The following is a 26,838-nucleotide window of genomic DNA, read 5'->3' on the forward strand; positions in this document are numbered from 1 at the left end:
GTTCAACCTAGCAAACCAGTGATTGGCTATGTTACCGCTTGCTTAACCATGTTGTTAGCGTTGCTAGTTGCAGGTGCAGTTGCTTCCATGTGAAAACATGGGTTCCTTGTTATATCACCCTATTAAATGTTATTTAATTTAATGCACCTATATATTTGGTAAAAGGTGGAAGGCTTGGCCTTTCTAGCCTGGTGTTTTCTTCCACCTTTGCCCCCTTAGTTTCGGCTACCGGTGTTATGTTCCATAATTGAGCGCTCCTAACACGATCAGGGTTGTTATGGGAACCCCCTTGATAATTCGTTTTAGATTAAAGCTGGTCTGGCAAGGCCCAACATTGGTACTACATTTTCCCAACATAATAATTTTGATAATACTGAAATGCATAGGGAGTTAGTGCTACCCGAGGAGTAATTCTACATAATACACGGGGGCCAGTGCTGATGGTGCTAGTCCAAAACACAGCATCGTGCGGGGCCAACCCGGGGCAACTCGGGAGATGTTTACCAGGCCACCCTACGCTTCGCTTATCCGTCGTGTCCTGAGAACGAGATACGCGGCTCCTATCAGGATCGTCGACACGTCGGGTCGCCTTGCTGGATTAATTTTACCTTTGACGAGATATCTTGTGCATCGGGATTCCGGTGATGCTTTCGGTATTCTCGGAGTTGAGGTTTTCCACTAAGGAATCCGACGAGATCGCGAGCTTCATGATCGAGGATTTCTATGCGGCTTGTGGTAATTTGTGATGGACTAGTTGGAGCACCCCTGCAGGGTTAAATCTTTCGGAAAGCCGTGCCCGCGGTTATGTGGCAACGTGGAAACTTTTTTTAACACTGGTTCTAGATAACATGAAGTTAACTTAACTAAAACATGCCAACTGTGTGCATAACCGTGACTGTCTCTTTCGTGAGTCCTTCTCCGATCGGGGACACGGTGGGGTTATGTCTGACGTAGGTAGGTGTTCAGGATCATTCATTTGATCATCAGTAGTTCACGTCCACTATGTGTAGCTCTTCCCCCTCTTATTTCTTGTACTCGTAAGTTTAGCCACCAAATATATGCTTAGCCGCTGCTGCAACCTCACCACTTAACCATACCTCACCCATTAAGCTTTGCTAGTCTTGATACCTTTGAAAATGAGATTGTGAGTCCCCTGTGGCTCACAGATTACTACAACACCAGTTGGAGGTACAGGTAAAGGGTACTTGACGCGAGCGTGTTGATTGTTCATTTGGAGTTGCTTCTTCTTCTTCTTCATCATCGATTTAGGATGGGTTCCAGGGCAACAGCCTGGGATAGCAAGGATGGACGTCGTTCTTCTTTTCTCGTTTGTTTTCGTCCATAGTCGGACCCTGCTCTTATTCATGATGATTATGTATTGAACTGATGTGACTCTGATGTAGCTTGTGGCGAGTGTAAGACAATTCTATATATCTCTTCTTTTCAGTACATGTACTTGTAACGATATCCATTCTTGCGAAACGACGAGATGTGCTTCTATCCCCGACGAGGCCCTTGTGCCAAATTGAGGATATAATCGCATCTTGGGCGTGACAATTTCTTCAGTCTGGTTATTTTCATCATTCTCACTAATCTCATCAAATTGTCTTTTTCTGCTAATACGTCTTTTGACAGGAAATAAAGGTTGTACACCCATGTCAATTGCAATAGATCTCGCAATATCCAAACTAGTTGCAAAGCCTTCATTTCTGTACTTCTCAAAATATAAGATGGCACCTTCAATCTGTTTAAGAGTAACATCAATGCACACAAAATTAGACTGCAACTTCTTACTCACCATGTTTACAGTGAACAAAATGTCATGCAAATGACCATGCCAAGTAAGAATTCAAATTTCTCAAGTGTCGTAGCCAAAGATTTTGCATCGCTCTTAGTCTTGGCGTCATCAGTAGAAGTTCTCTTCAATTCCAGTAATGCTTTCCTTAACTCAGGTGCTTGATATCTGATAGCATGAACAGTCTTTATTCAACTCTCCCACCGAGTGTTACACAAAGACTTAATGTCATTTTTGGAACATGATCAAGCAATAGCTGCCATCTTTTAGTAGAGCTTGAAAACAATATATAAATTCTTTGCACAACACCAAAGAAAGTAATAGCTTTACTGCAAGATTTTGCCATATCACTAAGAGTAAGATTCAGACTATGACACGCACATGGCATGCACAATGCTCTTGGATTAGTTTCAAGTAATCTACTTTGTACCCCTTGGTGTTTTCCCTTCATGTTCGAACCATTGTCATACCCTTGCCCACGAACATCTTTAACATCCAAACCAACAGATCCAAGTGAATCTATTAACACATTATAAAGTCCAAGTTCTGATGTATCGTCCACCTTCAAGAACTCCAAAAAAACACTTCTATTTTTGTAGTGGTACTTTACATGTTTACGCACCACACAATTAGAGTCATTTGTTCTTGATGGCTCACATCGGGTGTACAGTCCAACTTGACAGAGAAATACCTTGCATCTTTAATTATCCTCAAGAGAGAATATTTAACAGTGCGACCAAGAAGGGAAATCAACTCATTCTGAATATTATGGCCAAGATAATGATGATGAATTTCACTATTCTTAATGCACCGAAGATGCTCTTGCATTACAGGATCTAATTCTGCCATCATTTCAATTACTCCTAGAAAATTTCCATTGTTATCTTGATATTATTTCTCATTCGATCCTCGAAAAGCAAGACTGTGTTTAGCAAGAAATTTCACAGCAGCAACAATTCTAATTAAAACTAGTATCCATCATTCCTCCTCCCTTGCAATCTCTTATTGCAAATCTTTAACAATTGTTTCTTCGTACTTAGCCTCAGACTTACTTCATTCCAAGTATTCATGTTAGTGATATGCTCAACACTATTCTAATGCAGTTTGAGCTTCTCACTAAGATGTCTCCAATCCTTCAATCCCTCGGACGTGAGCAGACTTTTACTTTTCCCACATTTGAACAACTTGCAACAAAAACAATAGACTTTATTCACATGTTTAGAGTACACTAACCATCTACGATCACTGAACTCACCATTCCTTAACTTTCTTGAGTAGTAATCATATGAAAAATTCCTGCCACCAATTTCATCTTCAGGAAACTCAAGATTAAATTTGTCACACCCTGTTTTTCACCACAAGTATTTTATGTTGCAAAAATCAGAGCTTGTTAAAACTTTTTCAAATAATGTTGTGAGTGCAATGTCAGCCCTTGTATGAGTGAATGCTTGCTTGCTTGATGACTCAAACACATGAAAAACTTATTATTTTGCTCTCTTCAAAACCCCCTTTTTCCTTTTTATCAAGATCACCTTCATCATGTTGGGATACACTACTAGCTCATGAAGCCAAGTGGCACTTCCAACCAAAGTTGGTGGTCTGATACAAATATTATTTTCATTCATTAAAAACATTAATTGGTGATTTAAAATATTATTTTCCTATTTTATATTTATGTATGTTTCTAAGGCGAGGAATGATATTCCCACAAGGAAAATTGCTTTCCTGCCTTAGAAAATTCTGAGTAAATTCATGGAAGCTCAGAAGGACATATATTTTCCATATATAAGATTTTCAACCCTATTTTATATTAATATTATTTGAGTAAAACCCTGAAAACCATTTTTGTCTGTTTTAGCTTTTTGAGATGTTTCCAAAGGAAATGATCTCAATAAATTCCCATAAAATTACAAGAGCCCTCCCAAGCCATATTAGGTGCTCACATAAAATCCCACCTTGATCCAAGGTGGGGAAGTGCACCTAATGAGCCCAAAACCCTCTCTGTCCAGAAAAGAGTTGGAGCAACTCTACATTGCAAAGTTTCTCCAATGGTGCTGAAACTTTGCAGAGGTGTTTGACACCCCAAATGAGGACTCCACACCAAAGATGGGATTTGTGAGACTATGTTTGGCCACACTTCCTTTGTAAAGGACAGTACTGGTCATTTTGAAGCATTTTCAAGTTTACAAAGCTAAACTTGTTCAATGGAGCTCAAATTTGGTGAAACCCCATGTTTTTACCCCAAGACCAAACGTGTTAAGTTTCAGTTCCAGTGGTGGAGTGGAAGCACCCCAAATCACTGTCGAACACCTACTGACAGGAAGGTAAAAACCCTCCTAGCCACTGTTTTACCCAATGGGAAGGCCCCAAACTTGGTGGGTTAGAGCCCCAGAACACCCTGAGCACCCAGTCAACCAGCCCCTCCCCAACCCCAAGCACAAGTGACAAGATCTTCAATTTGAGCTGCAAGCCAGTACTGGCAACACTAGTGTTCCTTGCCTCCTTGACCAGCTCGTGCTCCCACTAACACACAACGGCTAGGCACACTCCCAGCAACACTCAGGACATGGTGGACACGTCCCAAGTGCCCCAGAGCGTGCCAGCATGCCGTGGCATGCCAAAACTGCGCTCTGGGCGCGCTACAGAGAGCCTTCAACAAGGGGACGTCCCCCCGGCCAATCCCAACCTCCCTAGTAATGTCCAAACGCTCCCCCGACAGCCATTCAGTGCAAAGCTACCACCAGGGACCCCCTCCCCTCGCGCAAGAGCTCAGGCGACGCGTGCCCGCGCGCGCCCGACGCGGCCGAGCATGCACGGTCGCTGCGGCTCGACCCCACTCGTTTTCCCTCCGCGGCCGATGCACCAGGAGGTCCTAAACCACGTCCCGAACCCGTGGTTTCGCGTCCAGCACCTCACTATGCACGCACGCGCACCACGGTGAGTCACCGGCACGCCCGAGTCGGCTCACCGTCGCTGGCCTATAAATAGCCCCCCCGGCACCCTAGCACCCCCCCAGGCAGCTTCAGCACAACCACTAGACTCCCCCTAGCCGCCCAATCGATCTCGCAGAGCCCCAGTGCTCGAGATCAACCGAGGCCCCTCCGCCTCGGAGCTCCGGTCGATCTCCGGCTACACGCCGGCTCCTGCGCTGCCCGACCTCCCATTGCACTCCCCTTGACGCCAGGACCATTTCCCCCAACTTCACCGAGCGAATCCGTGCCCCTAGCCACTAGCTCGACGCCAACCCGAAACCCTTCCGCCACAGTCACCTCGTCGTCGGTGATCCAGACCACCTCCGGTGATGTCCCGACAACGAGCAGCTAGGCGGAGGAACGAGGGACCCGTTCCCGCTCCTAGACTGGCGTGAGGGCAACGGTAGCCTCGCCGGTGTCCGTCTCCAGCTCTCCGGCCGGAGGTAGGAGAAGGACCCGACAGGTGGAGCCCACCTATCGGTGTCCTGGGATAGCCAGCGCGCGCAGCCGCTGACACTGACCCCAGGGGCCCGCAGGTCAGGTTTGAACCTGGCTCGCGCGCGCCTGGTGGCCGGTCTGCTGGTTGGGCCGGCTAGATCTCTCCCCCCTGGCCTTTTTCTTTTATTTTTAACCTGCAGCTTAAATGATTCTTATAAAAATATTTAGCCAGTAGAAAAATATGATTCTTCCACCAATAATTTTCTAAAAATGTGTGGTAATTGATTCTGTAGAGTTTGGCATTTATCAAAAACAGAAAGTATTTTGGTGTAATAAAATGATATTAAAAGCATTTGTTTGCTTCTGTTTTCTTTTAAATAAATATGCTTAGCTAATAAAAACTATAGGAAACATTTTCCAAAATAATAAACTGATTTTATTCAAACTTTGCAACATTTTTAAAAGCACCTTGTGATCTGTTTTGGTGTGAGCTATTATTTATTTATTCCCTTTTTCGACGGTAGAGTTACCGAGTGACGGAGGATCCGGAGCGGAAGACCTCGAAGACCCCGGATACCTAGCTGACCAAGGCAAGCAGCCCTTTGACCATGACTTGAGCACAAACATTGTTGCATGCTAGTATAGTTGGTATTCTCCCGTTGCATGTGATCACGATGCCGGTTCATCATTGTGGTGATGGTACGGAAGGCTTCTTCGAAGCACTTGCATGATAGTGATGTTAATCATATGGCTCCTCGGAGCACAAACATGATGAGCTTGACCTTACCATCTATGAGGATCATGCTACTGTCATGTTGACTAGTAAAGTTATAGGATCATTGCACTGAGCTTGACCCTACCCCTTGAGGGTCATGTTAATACCATGTTGACAAGTAAAGATAGAGCATTTTATCATGAGCATGATGATGAGTTAAATAAAGAGTTTATGAAAACCCCGTCGGGTGCCACTAATGCCCGAGGGTGATGATGAGTTGGTGATCACTTCTGGTGAAGTGATGCACCGGTGTTTTTGTGTGAGTATGGTTTCGGAAATGGGATTAGATTTATGATGTGTCGACCGTCCCAACCTTACTAGTACGACCATGTTACCCCTTTATGGGACGGGGCTTTGTTGATTACTCTGGTCGGTACTAGCAAAGAGCCACATTACTAGTGGCGGGAGTGATCGGTGTCACTCTCGTGATGGGCTCATGCCAGGTAGGACGACTATGCCATTATTATGAGTTCCAGGCACACCGTTGGTCCCTGCATGGTTGATACAGTCCAGAGTCGGTGCTCGTAAGACGTACAACATGTGGGCTGGGTACCAATCGAGTGGACCTCTTTGTCTAGTATCGTCAGGGGAAAGATGATGATCGGGGTACTTACCTTGGGTATATGTGATATACCGCGAGTCGTGGATGACACGGAAGTTTCCCGTTTCTCGTGGGTCCAGCGTACTACCTCTGCAGAGTGTCAAACTATTCGAATAGCCGTGTCCACGGTCAAGGACAGTTGGGTGGTGCTACTTAAACTACGTCCAGTGTTTCCGCATAAACCAAGTGTGTGTGTGTGTGGTGTTAAAAAGGTGTTGTTTTGATAATCACAATAATATGACCAAGTTCGGTGACATGGCATATAGGGTAAACCCGGATGGTTTAGCCCTCATTAATACATTGAGGTTATGACAAGTCCGATGACTTGGCATATAGGGAGAACCCGGTGTGTTCAACCCTTAGCAGATATGTTGATATCTGTAACCTGTTCTTAAGAGTAATTCTTTAACTTGTTGCATATACCTGATCATTCCACCAAATTGCATTCCACCAAAGATACATGTTACTGTATTCTTCGCTATAAATGTTCATATCATGGGCTGTTTGCGAGTATATTCAAAGTACTCATTGGCTTGCCACTGGTTATATTATTGACCAGACATGGAAGGACCGGAGTTTGGCGACGAGTACGCCGTCGGAGACGAACCTGCGATCTAGGACTCTTCCAAGTCAAAATGCTTGTCGGTGTAAGCTTGATGGCATGGGCACCGCTTAGCCCTTACGAGTTTCCGCTACTCGATGTATCTGTTTAATTGGCTTTAGGCCTTGCTCTTGAACCTGACCTTCTGGTCGTTTGATGTAATAATTTTGGTACTTGGATGTAAGACTCTATTATTCACTATCTCTGTTGAGTGAACATTGATCCTTGGGGTCACTGGGCACGGCGGACTCGACTTGCTAGTCGGGGTCCCCACAGAACTGGTATCAGAGCCATCCTGACTATAGGAAGCCTTAGATAGCATGGACGTTAGCCGAGAACGTTAGAATGCCAGCCTTGCACATACAACCTTCTGACTTCTCTCCTATGCCTTGTAGATGGCTGCCGTACCTGAGACGCTTCTGGAGACCGGCTTTCCACTACTCCTGGTGGATTGTCTCAAGAAGTGCCATGTACGACGCACGCCCATCTTCCTCTACCACGAGCACTGGGTCAACGTCGACACTAAGGAATATCATGTGGACGTGATAGTGAAGGCTAATGACTCCCCTCTAGTTGGTTCTTCAAAGGACCACAGATGGGAGAGCTGATGTTGGCAGTGGAGACGTCCGCACGAGAGGCGCTCGTGCGTCTCCGCAGCATCCTCCCTGAGATGGCTAATGAGCCTGTCACCCGTCACCTACCTTTCATTAAGGAAGGAGTGGATGGGAGTTGGACACTCACCCAGCCACGGAGGATGGGATGCCATTAAGGTTTCAGACCTACTTGAGCCTCTCGTCGGACACCCTGACGCACTTCCTGGTTAAGGAATCAACCAAGCTTCGCCAAGAGCTGCACCTAGTCCAGGGCCTGCTCCACACTGAGAAGATGCAGAACCGCAAGATAAAGAAGGCAGGCGCACCTGAAGGGAGGACAGCTGTTGCCACTAGGGGTCGTGTGTTACCCATCCAGGCAGTCCCTCTTCGGAGTCGCTGCCTGACAGCGGAAGAGTACACTGAGATCTTCGCCGCCTCGCCTAAGAGACGCCGTGATGTGCGGATTCTTTCTTCCACTCCTATAAAGGAAGAAGATGTTGATGAAGACGAGGACAAAGATGAGGATCATGTTGAATCCGCCTTTGAGACCGAGCAGTCCGCCGCATAGGATTTAGCGTAGGCAATTAGGAGTACCCCGAGCATAGGGTATCCATGTATCCGTTTCTAATTCATGTATGTGTGCATGATGTAAGTCACCTATTGCCTTAGGCAGCCTGTAAGTGACTACATCACCTAGTTTTTATGAATGCAATTTTCGTTTGTCAAAAACTTTGGTTTTGAAAACTTGGCACATGCACGCATTGGACCCCCTCTTACTAGGAGCGAATCCTTGTATTCCCGATCAAGGTGGCATTTTGACCTGTCTGTTTCTATGACAGGATGGTCAACGCAACCCGCAACAGCACCTTCGGCAACCCCGGCGCCGGCTCCTCAGGGACGCCGCAGGGAACCGAAGGAGAAGCTCACGCTGGAGGTCACCACGAGCAGCCTAGAGACCTTCCTTCACCACCTCCTCCTGAGAACTTGACGATGGCTCAGTTCCTTCAAGCTCTTCGGGAGGAGCGTCAAGCCAGCAATGCCGCTATTCAGGAGCTGACTCAAGTCTTGGTGGACAACCCGCCGCGGAATGGGAATGGCGGTGGCCGCTCTACTCTTTCTGAGTTCATGCAGACTACGCCCCCCATATTCACGGAGACGACTGAACCACTGGACGCCGATGACTGGATCCGCACCATTGAAGACCTCCTTGCGCTGGTCAAGTGCACTGGCGATCATGAGAAGGTCCTTTATGCCTCTCACTATCTCGGAGGCACCGCCAGGGCATGGTGGGATGGATTCCAGATCATGCGGATAGGGCAAGTCATCACTTGGGTGATGTTCAAGGAAGGATTTCGCGCGGCCCACATTCCACCTGGACTGATGACCATTAAGAAGCGGGAATTCCAAGGCTTGAGGCAGGGCAGTGGAACTGTTAAGGAGTACCTGCAGAAGTTTAACCTCTTGTCGAGGTACGCGCCCGAAGATGTTAACACTGAGGCCGCTAAGTTGGAACGCTTCATGGAAGGATTACAGCAGTCCCTGCAATACCAACTAGTGGTTTGCGACTGCCAGACTTTCAGCGAGTTGGTTAACAAGGCGCTTATGCTGGAAGACAAGCGTCGTGCGATGGACGACACCCGCAAGCGCAAACTGATAGGCAGTGGAGGACCCAGTAGCGCAAGACCAAGACCATGGCAGTCAACACCTGCAAGACCCAACTTTCAGCAGCAGCAGTACAAGCACCCGGTGTTCCGCCAGAATTATCAGCCTCAGCAGCAAGCCAAGCCAGTAGTCAACCCGCCGAACAACGGTGGAGTCAAGACCAACCCTCCGGGGCAGGTCACCTGCTTTGGGTGTGGTCAGACCGGGCACTATTCCAGGCAGTGCCCCAACAAGAAGCCCGAAGCACCGCGTCCCAATGCACCCAACCCCGGTCAAGGTGCACCTGGAAGGAACCAGCCCCCCCGCAACCAGCAGTTCAATGGCAGGGGCCGGATCAATCACATCGCTACAGAAGAGGCGCATGAAGACCTAGACTGCATTCTGGGTACGTTCCTCGTCAACTCAACTACAGCAACAGTGTTGTTTGATTGTCGTGCCTCGCATTCTTTTGTTACTCAAAGGTTTGCGGAGAAGTGTGGTTTAAAACCCACTCTACTCCGTGGGCAGATGGCAATTCAAACCCCAGGAGCAGTATTGAGGACCAACCTAGGGTGTAGAAGGGTCGAGATAGTTATCAATGGAACGAGTTTCTTGGCAGACCTCATTGTGTTTAAATCGCAAGCTGTAGAAGTAATCCTCGGCATGGATTGGTTGGCCAAGCACCAGAGTCTTTTGGACTGTGCCAACCGGGCCATTACCATGACAAGCAGCCAAGGGGTCAAGGTCAAGTTTGTCTCCGAGCCAGTATCGGCTCAAGTGCCTCAAGTAAACAGTCTATCCGAGGTAGAGCTTGATCAAGTGCCTATAGTCTGTGAATACCCGGACGTCTTTCCTGACGAGCTACCCGCAATGCCTCCTGACCGAGACATCGAGTTCATCATCGAGCTCATGCCTGGATCAAGGCCTATATATAAAAAGCCTTACAGGATGGGTTCCGAAGAGCTGGCAGAGCTGAAGAAGCAGCTGGATGAGCAACTCAGGAAAGGGTTCATCCGTCCGAGTGCATCACCTTGGGGATCACCTGTTCTATTTGTTTCAAAGAAGGATGGTACCATTCGACTCTGCGTCGATTACCGTTCTCTTAATGAAGTCACAATTAAGAACAAGTACCCGCTCCCCAAGATCGAAGACCTGTTTGACCAGTTAAACGGGGCCAGGGTATTTTCCAAGATCGATCTTCGATCGGGATATTACCAGTTGAAGATTCGACCCGAAGATATACCCAAGACTGCATTCGTGACCCGATACGGTATATATGAATGCATTGTCATGCCCTTCGGTTTGACGAATGCCCCAGCCTACTTCATGTACCTCATGAACAAGGTCTTCATGGAATATTTGGACAAGTTTGTCGTCGTGTTCATTGATGACATATTAATCTTCTCCAAGTCCGAAGAGGAGCATGAGCAACACCTGCGGTTAGTTCTGGGAAAGCTTCGAGAGCACCAACTTTATGCCAAATTCAGCAAGTGTCAGTTCTGGCTGAACAAAGTTGGATTTCTGGGTCATACCCTGACGGCACGCGGTTTGGCCGTAGATCAGTCCAAGATTACTACAGTGACCAACTGGGAATCACCAAAGGACGTGAAGGATGTCAGGAGTTTCCTCGGGCTTGCAGGATACTACCGCAAGTTCGTAGAAGGATTCTCCAGCATCGCTCGACCTATTACTCAGCTCTTGAAGAAAGGCCGAAAGTTCGAGTGGACACCGGCCTGTGAAGCAAGCTTCCAGGAGTTGAAGAAGAGGCTAACTACCGCCCCGGCATTGGCTACCCCAGACATCAACAAGGAATTCGTGATATATTGTGATGCCTCTGGAACCGGGCTCGATGGAGTCCTGATGCAAGATGGCAGGGTCGTGGCGTACTTGTCACGGCAACTGCGACCGCATGAGGAGAACTACGCCACCCATGATCCCGAGCTAGCAGCTGTAGTGCATGCTCTGAAGACGTGGCGACATTACCTTCTGGGGAAGCGATGTGAGATATATACAGACCACAAAAGTCTGAAATATATCTTCACTCAAAGGGAGCTGAATATGAGGCAGCGGAGATGGCTTGAGTTAATCAAGGATTACGACCTCAGCATTCAGTATCATCCCGGCAAGGCGAACGTGGTAGCCGATGCCTTAAGCCGGAAGGCAGGCTCCTTGAACGTCACGCTCAAGGAAAGGTTACCCGTCTTGTATGAAGAGATGGAGGGCTTCGGGCTTGAGATGGTCGAACCAGGGTACCTGGCCAACCTCGAAGTCAAGCCTACTCTGGCGGACGACATCAAGGAAGCCTAGAAGGGGCACAAGAGTATCGAAGGCCTCAAGAGGAAGGTGCGAGAAGGCAAAGCCCCAGGATTCTCGATTGATGAGCAAGGAGTATTGTGGTACGGGAAGCGCTTATGCGTACCTAACAAGGCCGAACTTAAGGACTTGATCCTGCAAGAGGCTCATGACACACCGTACTCTATCCATCCAGGTGGTACAAGATGTACCAAGACATCCGAGAACGATTCTGGTGGCATGGCATGAAGAGAGAAATTGGCTCCTATGTCGCTAAATGCGATGTATGCCAGCGAGTCAAGGCTGAACACCAGCGACCTGCTGGATTGCTGCAACCTCTTCAAGTGCCGGAATGGAAGTGGGATAAAGTCGGCATGGACTTCATCACCGGGTTGCCCCGGTCGAATAAGGGTCATAACTCCATTTGGGTCATAGTCGATCATTTGACCAAGGTGGCCCATTTCATCCCCGTTAACACCACCTACGATGGCAGCCAGCTGGCCAGTCTATACATTCATCGAGTGGTGAGTCTTCATGGAGTTCCCAAGGAGATCGTGTCCGACCATGGCACGCAATTGACCTCAAGATTCTGGAAGAAGTTTGAAGAAGCTCTCGGAACCAAACTCTCCTTCAGTACGGCTTTCCACCCGCAGACGGGCGGACAGACCGAGAGGGTAAACCAGATACTTGAGGACATGCTCCGCGCGTGTGTTTTGGCTCATGGTGCCAAGTGGGAAGACTGCCTGCCGTTTGCTGAGTTTTCTTACAACAACAGCTACCAGTCCAGTCTTCAGATGGCCCCATTCGAAGCGTTATATGGGCGGAAGTGCCGCACCCCGCTCAATTGGTCCGAAACCGGTAAAGGACTAGTTTTCGGACTAGAAGCACTGCAGGAAGCAGGGGACAAGGTTCAGCTTGTCCGAGAGAACTTGGAGGTAGCTAAGTGAAGGCAAAAGAGCTATGCGGACCCCCGCCGCAGAGATGTGGAGTTTGTTCCCGGAGACCAGGTGTACTTGTGAGTCACGCCTCTCAAGGGGACCAAGCGTTTCCACGTCAAGGGGAAGCTAGCTCCAAGGTTCATTGGACCCTTCAAGATCACGGCAAGGAGCGGGGAAGTAGCTTATCAGTTGGAGCTACCTCCTGAGCTTTTGGGTGTGCACAACGTGTTTCACGTGTCACAGCTCTGGAAGTGTTTACAAGTGCCGAACCGTCCCGACCTTTACAAGGACATTGATCATCAAGCTATTGACCTTCAACCGGACCTTACCTACCGCGAGAGACCGATCCGCATTTTGGATGAAGCCGAGCGTTGCACCAGAAGCCGCACCATCAAGTTTTTCAAGGTTCAGTGGAGCAACCATACCGAAGCAGAAGCCACGTGGGAATGTGAAGACTATCTCCGATCAGAATTTCCCGAGCTATTTAACACTTAGCTTAGGAATCTCGGGGACGAGATTCTTGTAAGAGGGATAGGTCTGTCACACCCTGTTTTTCACCACAAGTATTTTATGTTGCAAAAATCAGAGCTTGTTAAAACTTTTTCAAATAATGTTGTGAGTGCAATGTCAGCCCTTGTATGAGTGAATGCTTGCTTGCTTGATGACTCAACCCCATGAAAAACTTATTATTTTGCTCTCTTCAAAACCCCCTTTTTCCTTTTTATCAAGATCACCTTCATCATGTTGGGATACACTACTAGCTCATGAAGCCAAGTGGCACTTCCAACCAAAGTTGGTGGTCTGATCCAAATATTATTTTCATTCATTAAAAACATTAATTGGTGATTTAAAATATTATTTTCCTATTTTATATTTATGTCTATTTCTAAGGCCACGAATGATATTCCCACAAGGAAAATTGCTTTCCTGCCTTAGAAAATTCTGAGTAAATTCATGGAAGCTCAGAAGGACATATATTTTCCATATACAAGATTTTCAACCCTATTTTATATTAATATTATTTGAGTAAAACCCTGAAAACCATTTTTGTCTGTTTTAGCTTTTTGAGATGTTTCCAAAGGAAATGATCTCAATAAATTCCCATAAAAATACAGGAGCCCTCCCAAGCCATATTAGGTGCTCACATAAAATCCCACCTTGATCCAAGGTGGGGAACTGCACCTAATGGCCCAAAACCCTCTCTGTCCAGAAAAGAGTTGGAACAACTCTACATTGCAAAGTTTCTCCAATGGTGCTGAAATTTGCACAGGTGTTTGACACCCCAAATGAGGACTCCACACCAAAGATGGGATTTGTGAGACTCTGTTTGGCCACACTTCCTTTGTAAAGGACAGTACTGGTCATTTTCAAGCATTTTCAAGTTTACAAAGCTAAACTTGTTCAATGGAGCTCAAATTTGGTGAAACCCCATGTTTTTACCCCAAGACCAAACCTGTTAAGTTTCAGTTCCAGTGGTGGAGTGGAAGCACCCCAAATCACTGTCGAACACCTACTGACAGGAAGGTAAAAACCCTCCTAGCCACTGTTTTACCCAATGGCAAGACCCCAAACTTGGTGGGTTAGAGGCCCAGAACACCCTGAGCACCCAGTCAACCAGCCCCTCCCCAACTCCAAGCACAAGTGACAAGATCTTCAATTTGAGCCGCAGGCCAGTACTGGCAACACTAGTGTTCCTTGCCTCCTTGACCAGCTCCTGCTCCCACTAACACACAACGGCTAGGCACACTCCCAGCAACACTCAGGACATGGAGGACACGTCCCAAGTGCCCCAGAGCGCGCCAGCATGCCGTGGCATGCCAAAACTGCGCTCTAGGCGCGCTACAGAGAGCCTCCAGCAAGGGGACGTCGCCCCGGCCAGTCCCAACCTCCCCAGTAATGTCCAAACGCTCCCCCGACAGCCATTCAGTGCAAAGCTACCACCAGGGACCCCCTCCCCTCGCGCAAGAGCTCAGGCGACACATGCCCGCGCGCGCCCGAAGCGGCCGAGCATGCACGGTCGCTGCGGCTCGACCCCACTCGCTTTCCCTCTACGGCCGATGCACCAGGAGGTCCTAAACCACGTCCCGAACCCGTGGTTTCGCGGCCAGCACCTCACTGTGCACGCACGCGCACCACGGTGAGTCACCGGCGCGCCCGAGTCGGCTCACCGTCGCTGGCCTATAAATAGCCCCCCCCGGCACCCCAGCACCCCCCAGGCAGCTTCAGCACAACCACTAGACTCCCCCTAGCCGCCCAATCGAGCTCGCAGAGCCTCGGTGCTCGAGATCGACCGAGGCCCCTCCGCCTCGGAGCTCCGGTCGATCTCCGGCTACACGCCGGCTCCTACGCTGCCCGACCTCCCATTGCACTCCCCTTGACGCCAGGACCATTTCCCCCAACTTCACCGAGCGAATCCGTGCCCCTAGCCACTAGCTCGACGCCAACCCGAAACCCTTCCGCCACAGTCACCTCGTCGTCGGTGATCCAGACCACCTCCGGTGATGTCCCGACAACGAGCAGGTAGGCGGAGGAACGAGGGACCCGTTCCCGCTCCTAGACTGGCGTGAGGGCAACGGTAGCCTCGCCGGTGTCCGTCTCCAGCTCTCCGGCCGGAGGTAGGAGAAGGACCCGACAGGTGGAGCCCACCTATCGGTGTCCTGGGATAGCCAGCGCGCGCAGCCGCTGACACTGACCCCAGGGGCCCGCAGGTCAGGTTTGAACCTGGCTCGCGCGCGCCTGGTGGCCGGTCTGCTGGTTGGGCCGGCTAGATCTCTCCCCCCTGGCCTTTTTCTTTTATTTTTAACCTGCAGCTTAAATGATTCTTATAAAAATATTTAGCCAGTAGAAAAATATGATTCTTCCACCAATAATTTTCTAAAATGTGTGGTAATTGATTCTGTAGAGTTTGGCATTTATCAAAAACAGAAAGTATTTTGGTGTAATAAAATGATATTAAAAGCATTTGTTTGCTTCTGTTTTCTTTTAAATAAATATGCTTAGCTAATAAAAACTATAGGAAACATTTTCCAAAATAATAAACTGATTTTATTCAAACTTTGCAACATTTTTAAAAGCACCTTGTGATCTGTTTTGGTGTGAGCTATTATTTATTTATTCCCTTTTTCGACGGTAGAGTTACCGAGTGACGGAGGATCCGGAGCGGAAGACCTCGAAGACCCCGGATACCTAGCTGACCAAGGCAAGCAGCCCTTTGACCATGACTTGAGCACAAACATTGTTGCATGCTAGTATAGTTGGTATTCTCCCGTTGCATGTGATCACGATGCCGGTTCATCATTGTGGTGATGGTACGGAAGGCTTCTTCGAAGCACTTGCATGATAGTGATGTTAATCATATGGCTCCTCGGAGCACAAACATGATGAGCTTGACCTTACCATCTATGAGGATCATGCTACTGTCATGTTGACTAGTAAAGTTATAGGATCATTGCACTGAGCTTGACCCTACCCCTTGAGGGTCATGTTAATACCATGTTGACAAGTAAAGATAGAGCATTTTATCATGAGCATGATGATGAGTTAAATAAAGAGTTTATGAAAACCCCGTCGGGTGCCACTAATGCCCGAGGGTGATGATGAGTTGGTGATCACTTTTGGTGAAGTGGTGCACCAGTGTTTTTGTGTGAGTACGGTTTTGGAAATGGGATTAGATTTATGATGTGTCGACCGTCCCAACCTTACCAGTACGACCACGTTACCCCTTTATGGGACGGGGCTTTGTTGATTACTCTGGTCGGTACTAGCAAAGAGCCACATTACTAGTGGCGGGAGTGATCGGTGTCACTCTCGTGATGGGGTCGTGCCAGGTAGGACGACTATGCCATTATTATGAGTTCCAGGCACACCGTTGGTCCCTGCATGGTTGATACAGTCCAGAGTCGGTGCTCGTAAGACGCACAACATGTGGGCTAGGTACCAATCGAGTGGACCTCTTTGTCTAGTATCGTCAGGGGAAATATGATGATCGGGTACTTACCTCGGGTATATGTGATATACCGCGAGTCGTAGATGACACGAAAGTTTCCTGTTTCTCGTGGGTCCAGCGTACTACCTCTGGAGAGTGTCAAACTATTCGAATAGTCGTGTCCACGGTCAAGGACTGTTGGGTGGTGCTGCTTAAACTACGTCCAGCGTTTCCGCATAAACCAAGTGTGTGTGTGTGTGGTGTTAAAAAGGTGTTGTTTTGATAATCACAATAATATGACCAAGTTCGGTGACATGGCATATAGGGTAAACCCGGATGGTTTAGCCCTCATTAATACATTGAGGTTATGACAAGTCCGATGACTTGGCATATAGGGAGAACCCGGTGTGTTCAACCCTTAGCAGATATGTTGATATCTGTAACCTATTCTTGAGAGTAATTCTTTAACTTGTTGCATATACCTGATCATTCCACCAAATTGCATTCCACCAAAGATACATGTTACTGTATTCTTCGCTATAAATGTTCATATCATGGGCTGTTTGCGAGTACATTCAAAGTACTCATTGGCTTGCCACTGGTTATATTATTGACCATACATGGAAGGATCGGAGTTTGGCGACGATTACGCCGTCGGAGACGAACCTGCAATCTAGGACGCTTCCAAGTCAGAATGCCTGTCGGTGTAGGCTTGATGGCATGGGCACCGCTTAGCCCTTACGAGTTTCCGCTACTCGATGTATCTGTTTAATTGGCTTTAGGCCTCGCTCTTGAACCCGACCTTCTGGTCGTTTGATGTAATAATTTCGGTACTTGGATGTAAGACTCTATTATTCAGTATCTGTGTTCAGTGAACATTGATCCTTGGGGTCACTGGGCACGGCGAACTCGACTTGCTAGTCGGGGTCCCCACAGAATTCCCTTATAGGTCCTTTTTCAATGAGAATATCTCTTGATTTATTGTCAAGAATGTTCCAAGTTCTAGGATCATCAATATCAAAATAAGAAGCCTGCTCATCTACATTTCCAAGATTCTCATGGTCACTAAAATTTTCAGTGTTCTGATTGGCATCAACATTGGCATGATTTTCCTCGCCACGATTGTCCTCAACTACGTTCTCAGTATGATCGGGTTGTTCTTCGCCATTTGTGATAGATAATTGCTCACGATTTGTAGCAGCATCTTTCTTGAACACAAACTTATCCATAGAGCCTTCGTCGGATTTAATCAACTTGTCTACTCTCTTCTTGTTCTTTCTTTTCTGACATCCAGATAGATGTTTTTTAATTAATATGATTACGCTGCAAGTCAGAGACGCGAATACCAGATGATAGATTAATGATTTGCAATTTCTAGATTGAGAGTTTGAGACCACCAGAAAATATTCGCTCATAATTCATAAACTAGGAAGAGATTGATCTGACAATTACCTTCTAAATAATGATCTTGCCGACTCCTGGTTCGGTGGGGCTGTGCGGACGTGCGGTGCCACCGTGCGTCGCCTTGCCGATTTGATCCCCAACCCCAAACTCAGCTCCTGGTTGTGCGTGCGTGTTCGTCGCAGACTCGCAGACTGGTTCGTCGCTTTGTTTTGATGGAGATTAATTAGGAGGAGATTCAGGATCGGAACTAGGGCAAGTCGGCAACTGCCTGATGGTATTCCTGGTGGATACGTGGGTGTGTCCACGCATGGGTGTGGCTGCTTTGCTGGGATGGGCCGCTGGGGCTGCTGGACATGAGTATTTCTTTTTCTTTTTTGTATCACCTCTACTCTGTAAATCTTTAATATATAGACATTGCATATATACTATGGGCCCCCCTTTAGGCTGGGCCCCGGGCCGTCGCACCTGTCGCACTGGGCCAAAGTCGGCCCTGGGTATAAGGCATACATAAGCGAGCTAGACATGCTGACTTATGAACAGGTAAATGCTTTCGCAAATTGTTTGGAAATTTTTCATGGATGGTCGAGTGACTTGTCGTTATGTAGGTGAATTGGAGGCCGTACACGGTACTTAGGCAGTTTCCTCTGAGCAACATGTGCCTTCGTGACCAGCATCTTTGGCGTGTGCGGTGCCCCATGATATGCTTCTTTGCGGTGGAGTGGCATCTTCCTCATCGTGTTTCAAAGCAGTTCGGGGTACAACAACGCACCCCGTCGGATTACATCAAGACAAGTGTGCGGCTGCATAAGTGAGTATTTTGTATCACGTGTTTATCCTGTTGATCAATGTCTAACACGAAAAAATGGAACTGATGTAGTATTTAACTATTGCTTTGTAGGACAAATCGGCAAAACAATAAGAGTATCATCAATTGGGAGGAGCACCACATGATTTGGGTGGACATGTGGAATGCTCAGAGACATGCTCGAGTTGAAAATGATCAAACACCCGACACTGACGAGGCGGCATATTTAAGGCTTTTGGAGTAGATGCGTACAGAGTACAGAGTTATCCATAAGGGTGCCTGGACTCGTTCCGATTGCTTGGACTTACTTCCGAGTGAGGCTGCTGATGCTGCATTCAACAATTCTATTAGGGAGACAGTTGGAGCGCATCTTGACTATGGCCCTCTTCATGACCGAGTGGTACGTCCATCTTTTAAAATATGAACAAGTGTCATTTATTCGTGGGTGGTATGTCACATATGTTTTATCCAGGGCACGGAGCTATGGAGATGTATCAACGATAGTGATAGAGCATAATATATCTCCATATGTGGTTTTGGTAATTGATGACAATCCCTATGGACTAATGGTTGCCTTAAGTTATATTTATAGGATTTGTCCATAGGCACTTCTTGAAGTCCATCTGTTGGGTTCAAGGAGTTTATATGTTGACCAAGATGTTATTCAAGGTATTATCCAAAGAATGGTCATAGAAACACTAGGTTGATCCAGATATCAGACTAAGAGCAAATCAAGATGATCAACACACAAAGCGTATAAGATGTACCGAGAGGGATCAAGTGATCCCATGGTATGGTAAGCATTGTCCATTACGTGTTTGTGTACTAACCCATGGTCTTTGTGAGACTCCTATGTGGGGGTTAGGTGTGTTTTCATTGGGCTTGCGTCAAAAGGAAGATCTCATACAACCCAGGAAGGATGACGTCAAGTGGTGATCGTCATCAAGATTGTGGTGTGCAAGTTCAAGTGGATCATCACGAATATATCATTGAAACTATTGTCAATGATCATGTGTTGATAAGGACAATCTCATGTGCTAACAAGGACAAGATCAAGATAAGCATTCTTGAGCACTACATGCTTGATTCCTGTGGATGTTCACATGGTGGACAAATGAAGATAAATACATAAGCTAGGCTTTCCACATTGTGTATGGGAAAGCTACTCGAAGACTTCATCATGTCCTGCTTTCAACTTGAGCCAAGAAGGAACAACAACATCAAGCTCAGGTGAAAGGGCTAACTCAAAGGTATTAGTTCCTTTGACGTTAGTGCTGCGGAGTGATGATCAACGAATAAAAGTATACACTGAAGTATGGATCATCAGTACTCTTTTATGATTCTTGAGTCCTTAGGGATCCCGCACTATTAAGAGGGGATCACAGGTTTTGTGATGAACTTTCTCAAACTACAACTTCACTTTCTGCTCAGACCACATCTCCACTGCTTTGCTGTTATCTGTAAACAGAACCAGTGCCTCGGACTTCCGGCTTCCTCTGGACGTCCGAGGGCCGGACGACCAACTACCTCGGAAATCCAGAATCCTATACCAGAGAATTCACAGCCATTTAACTCGGACTTCCGGCTCCCTCCGGACGTCCGAGGCCCGGATGTCCGGCCAAGTCCCGGAAATCCGGAAGCCTGCACCAGTAGAAGTTGAGTTATATATCTCGGTAATCCGACTCCCTCCGAACATCCGAGGGCCGGACGTCCGGCCAAGCTCCGGAAATGCGGAGGTCAACACCAGTGGAATGTGTGCACTATATCTCGGAAATCCGGCTTCCTCCGGATGCCCGAGCACCGGATGTCCGGCACCCATCGGAAATCCGGAAGCCACCACGAGTAGATCTTGTGCTGTATAACACGGACTTCCGGGCCACTCCGGACGTCCGTATACTGATGAATTTAAATATGTTCAGGCACACCTACAGGCCTCGGACGACCGACCAGTGTCGGACGTCCGGTCGCTGTTTAATTCAAAATAGTTTCAGTCGTATCTACAGGCCCCGGACGACCGACCCGTGTCGAACGTCCGACCCCTCGCGGTCGCCCGGACTTCCGACAACTGTCGGACGTCCGGACCGTGTGTGACTTAAAGTTTCCCCAACGGCTCTTTTTCTTTCCCACTTCGTGAGAGGGTTGCCCAACACAGCCTTATCCTCATAAGAACACATTTACACCTCACACACATTTGCTCACTCCAAATCTTAGATCCCAAGAGCATTTGTGAGCCCCTTTGAGAGTTGTTCCAATCAAAAGATAGATCTTCTCCCTCTCCTTCTCTCAACCCAAGCTATTTGTGATTTGAGCAAGTTTTGAGCATTCCCCGTGATCTTGTTACTCTTGGAGGTTGGAGACTCCTAGGTGGTAGGAGTTCTTCGGAGAGGAATCAATCCGTGTGATTTCCCCCGGAAAAGTTTGTGAGGGTTTGGAAGCCACCTCAAAGGCTTACCACTAGTGGTTGAGAAACGCCTTCGTGGTGTTATCTCAAAGGGAGAATAGGGTGAGCCTACGTGGCGTTGGTGTGCCTTCGTGGTAACATCCACCTCTCTAACGGTGACTAGCTTCCCTCCAAGGAAGTGAACATCGGGATACATCTTCGTCTCAGTGAGCTTGGTTATCCTTAACCCTAACTTCTTACTTGTGGTTTACTTGTGTTATTTGAGCTTACATACATTGCATATTGTTTGTGCTCATTATATTGTGTTGGATATTTCTTGTACAAGATTAATCATTCAAGCATATCCTCTATATCCACACGTACATACTTGCAGCCCTTGATATATCGTGTGATATAGTGTGATCTAGTATCTTGTGTTATTTACCTACTTGTCGTGTGATATAGCTCAAGTAAGTTTGTGTAACTTACTTGTGCTTGTTAGTAACTGCATTGTGCCCATCTTGGTAGATCGTGTTGTTGATACACGTTGCAGTGCCTAGTGCATTTAGGATTTGTGCTTAACAAGTACTCTCTTAGTTTATTTCCGCATTAGGTTCAAGCCAAATCCGAAGAAGTTTTTTAAATAGCCTATTCACCCCCCCTCTAGGCGTCATCGAGGTCTTTTCAATTGGTATCAGAGCTAGGTCTCTCTTTAATTAGGTTTCACGACCTAGAGAGTATCGATGTCGACTATTGAATTAGTGCACAATGGCATCTTTGACTTTGATGGCACAAATTATACCCTATGGAGAATTCGTATGCTTGATCACTTTCGGGCCATGGGTCCAAATACTTTACGAATTGTTCTTGTAGGGATTGCCGACAAAAAGGATGATTCATCTTCATCTACTAATGAAATGTATCTTGATTGTGAGGCCTTTCTTGCCATTCATCGAACCATAAGTCCTGAAGTGTTTAAGTCTATCTCGACTTGCAAGTCAGCTCATGAAGTTTGGATTAAACTTGAAGATATATATGGTGGGTCCAATCTTGACGAAGACGGTATTATGAAGAAGGAGTTGGTGCATGAACTCTTCACTCTTTTCGATCTTAAAGAGTCCACCACTACTTCCATATCCGATTGCTTGCACACCTCAGCATCTTCAATCTCACAAGGTAATGACATGGTGAGTGAAGAAATATATGTTGATGAAAATGTCATAGCCTCTATGGACACGAGCATATCTAGCACCACACATAGTGTAAATTATTGTGCTGATAGGTCATGCATTTCACCTAAAGATTTCTTAACAAATGTCTGTGGTGATATGCCTGCTTCCTCGTGTCCTCTTGATCAAAATATCTTGTTTCTCCCTAGTTGCTCTATGACTAATCATTTAGGGGATATCAAGAAATATGAAGTACTTTTGACTAATGAAGAATCTGATTCACCAAAAGAATCATCATCAACTCCTCCAGTTCACATGTGCCTCATGGCAAGAGGTAATAATGAGGTATCATCTTCCCTGTGCAATAACGATGATATTTGCGATGAGGATGATGATGATGACTTGACTGAAAATATCTATGTGATCAGTAAAATTCTTCATAAAGCTAAAAATAACGCTCTTCAAAGATTCCAAGATGTTCTTGCTTACTTTGAAAATTGTAATGATTCACTTAATCATGAACAAGCTAAAAGTGAACAACTTGAACATGAACTTGAGAAGAGTCATCAAGCATGTAGAGACTTAAGATCTTCAAAAGGAGAGATTGAAGTTGCTCCTGATATACTTAAAAAGGATTTTGAAGTCCTTCTCCTTGAATGCAATAATGTCAAGGGAGAGCTCATCAAAACCTCTAAGATCTATGAGGAGCTTCAATCTACTCATGAGAAGTCTCTATTTGCTACTTACTCCTCTCATATTGTTGATGATACTTGTACATCTAACTCTTCCTCATTTGAAGTATCAACATTGAAGGAGAATGTTGAGCTACGTGCTCAACTTGATTTACTAACTAGCAATTATGGGAAGTTGGAAGAAAACCATGTAATGCTCACAAGCTCTCATGCCGATCTTCTGATATCCCATAATGTGCAAAAGTTAGCTCATGAGGCTATCATCACCAAGGTAACATCAAGCGAGCCTCATGTGGACAATGGCACTACTTCTAGTCAAAGTACTATATTTCCATGTGCTAGTCCTCGTAATTCGTCTACTCACAATGTTGCTACCTCGTGTGATGAATTACTTTCCTTGCCTTGTTGCTCTAACATTGAAGCTTACACTTCCTCTAGTACTTGCATTGATACTAACCGTGCAGAGGAAATCAAAGAGCTCAAGGCCCAAGTCACTTCTTTGAAGAAAGACTTGGAACAGTGTCATGAAGGGATGCCCACACTCAACAACGTCCTCTGTGAGCAAACATCTCCGAATGACAAAAATGAGTTTGGAGTAAACTCAAACAAGAACAAGAGGGGCCTAGAACAAGTCAAGAATTCGGCCAAAATCATTTGCTTCAGGTGCAAAGTTAAAGGGCACCATGTTAGATCTTGCCCTCTGAAGACGAAGTCTCAAAGTCACAAGCAACAAGGGAAGCGGCCACAAACTCAATCACATATTCAACTACAAGTTGAAGGAAGGCCTCTTCCCAATAAGACCCAAGCCAACACTCCCCAAGGTGAGAAATCAAATGGGAAGAAAACAAAGGGTAGATGTTGCTACTTATGTCGTGAGAAGGGTCACGTCGCTTCGTCTTGCACGAAAGGTAACTTATCCAACCCAATCACTATTGATGATACATATTCCCTTGGGAAGGATAAGGTTGGCAATGTGTTTGCCAAGTTTGTTGGTACTCAAAATGGTGTCAAGAAAAGAACCATTTGGGTTGCCAAGCCTATTGTGATTAACCTCTTAGGACCCAACGTAGTTGGGGACCAACAAGCTCAAACTTGATCAATAGGTGACCTTGGAGGACATTAGAGACTTGGATTCATAATGAAGAATTAAGGGGTCTTCATCATTCCTATTATCTCAAGCCAAGTCATTTGGATTATCGAGTTTCTATCTTATATCCAATGTGCCTCCTTACGGTAACTTATACTTAAATTGTTTTCATTGTTAGGTGCTTGCCCCCTTTGCATGTTGTGGTTTTGTACCTTGCATGCGTTTGCACATGTTGTGCTTCCAACTTTCTTATCTTGAGTAATCGAGTATGGGTATGTTGGTTTGCATATCATGTACATGTGAGTCTTGTATTGAGCCTTTTGTCTCTTGTTTGTATTTTTGTTGGCTCGTGTGAGAGATTAATGGATTATCCCATTGTGAGGGAGTGATGTGCTTTGCACACCTCACAATCCTATAAATGTGTATACATGGGGAATACCACTTAGTTTTGATGCTTCAAGATTATCTAGTGTCTATGTGGTATGTCTTACTCATGAGAAATTCAAATTCTATATGGTCCATTAATTATCTTTTGTTGGTTTCAATTTGCCACTTGTTAATATTGTTGGTTTATCACATTATGGGGGAGTAATATGCTATGTGCATATTACAAACCTAGAAAATGTGTACATTTGAGGTGTTGCCACTTAGTGTTGATATTGTAAATTATCTTGTTCCTTGGTGGCATGTTATCTCTACAAGAGTCATTTGCTTGCGTTTTATGGGTAAAGATGATCTTGGATATATTTGTGATCTACCAATGAGTATCATTTCAAAAATACTTCTTGTCCTTGACAATTGGTATTCCCATCATATGATTGGAATTGATAATCATCTTTACATTGGATTTTGTGTTTCATTTGTCTTTCTTGCCTCTTATGAATCTATTCTTAGCATGTCTAGTGTGGTTATAGATATAGAGAAAGTGATGATCCCATCGTGTGCGTTTTGTATTCAAATGCAAATTCTATATAATGCACGTCCCTTGGGGGAGCTTTTCTATTCCCTTTAAAAACACTCTCTTTTGTTTTAGGATCTTTTTATCACTTGATATCTTGTCTTTTGATGACTTATCAACTTTGTGTTGAGTTGATTCTTGAGAGTCTTGAGCATGCATATCTAGCTACTATATACAACTTCTTTTGCTTGCTTTCCTCCTTTGACCCAATATATAAGGGAAACTCCACCCTGTCATAAATTGGCTAAACTGTGCATGAAATTCAAATTCATATCTATATGCACATATGTGTGTGGAGTTTGTCCTATGTATTGCAGGTTTTCTAACTCTTTGGTCCCAATGAGTTTGGGCACCATTTTGTTTGCTTTGTTGTTCCAGGAACAACTCGAGATGCATTGGATGCTCGGCTCACCTATAAGGAAGATGTTGAGACCATGTGATTATTGGAGCCAAGTTAGGATGATCAAAGAACAACTATCTACTACATCAATCCAATGTTGTCTCGGTAACAAGTATCCACTTCATGCATTCTTTTCTTGCAAAGGACCCAACCTGTCTTTTCTTTTCCAGGTTGCATCATGGCATGAATCTCTTGTTTTGTTCTCGTAGTACTTGTTTGCTTTCTCAAAGCATCCGAACGATGATGTCTTACTGCTAGTTGTGATGTCTTTGATGTTCGTATGTTGGAAGTTCATATTATATAATAAGAAAATATTAGGCCATGTGCTATGCTTCCAAGCAAAAGATCTCATTGATATATTTATGACTTCCCTTTTTGGATATCTAGTGTTCTTCCTTCTTGTAACCATTTCGTGTGTACATCCTTCTTTGTGGATATATATATCATCATGATTGTCTTCTACTTAGAATCTTGGTTACATGAGAGAAGTTACATCTCTAATTGATATCCTCTTTTCTTTCACGTCCATCGCTGCATTTCCTTTTTCGGTTTTGGTGGCAACGTGAAAGGATTAGTTTTGAGTGCGTATCTTATTTTCCTACATCTTGGTGCACTCTTTGGCCGTGAAGATTATTTTTCCTCATGCTTGTCTTGATGAGGGTTTTGCCATTTTCAATTAGTATCCCTCCTCTTGACAAGATTCCTACTTCCTATCTTCACAATGGGTTGTCACAAGCGTTGGTTCTTATTTTGTTTATTAGTAAGCTTGTGAACCCATTTTCTAGTATGTGTGTGTGGGAATGATATGTCTTGCACTTTGTATCTCATATTCATCAAGACTATGTTGATGAGCAATGCTCATCCTTATCTTAAGTCTTCTCAAGTGCTTTGCCATGACTCACACACATTACTTTGGTTGAGCTTATTCTTAAAAATTGCTTCCTTTACATATTGCTCAACCATTAGTTTTGTGCAATTGATATGCCTATTGTCTCAGCTATCTTCTTGCACTCGTTGTGTGTTTCTATTAATTCTGGGGGAGCAACGATCCTACTTTGTGCGCCTGTGTCAAATACAAAAATCTCATATTAGTGCACAAATCATGGGGAGCTTCTCTAGTTTTTGATAAAGCATTATGTTGTCTTTATCATAATATCTTTTATTCATGTGGTTCGAAGGACCATATGATTGTTTGTTCTATCTGGGATCTTTTGATTGCTTGCCTCTATCTTTGTATGTCTTTGTGGCATACGATTCTTCTTGCAATCTTTGGGTCCTTAATATAGTTTGTTTTCCTCCAACTACTTATCATTGTATTTTTGTATTTTCTGCACTCATTTGCTGAGAAGTACACACTTTTTGGAGGACCACC

The 26,838-nt window shown here is 45.6% G+C and overlaps 1 pseudogene; it reads right to left on the reverse strand.

Annotated features, from left to right (window-relative positions):
• Positions 1 to 1,803: 1,803 nt before the first annotated feature.
• LOC123398341 overlaps positions 1,804 to 26,838 on the reverse strand; it is a 29,948-nt pseudogene continuing 4,913 nt past the window's right edge.

The sequence above is a fragment of the Hordeum vulgare genome, chromosome 1H (genome assembly GCF_904849725.1).
Source record: "Hordeum vulgare subsp. vulgare chromosome 1H, MorexV3_pseudomolecules_assembly, whole genome shotgun sequence".
NCBI classification, from domain to species: Eukaryota; Viridiplantae; Streptophyta; class Magnoliopsida; order Poales; family Poaceae; genus Hordeum; species Hordeum vulgare.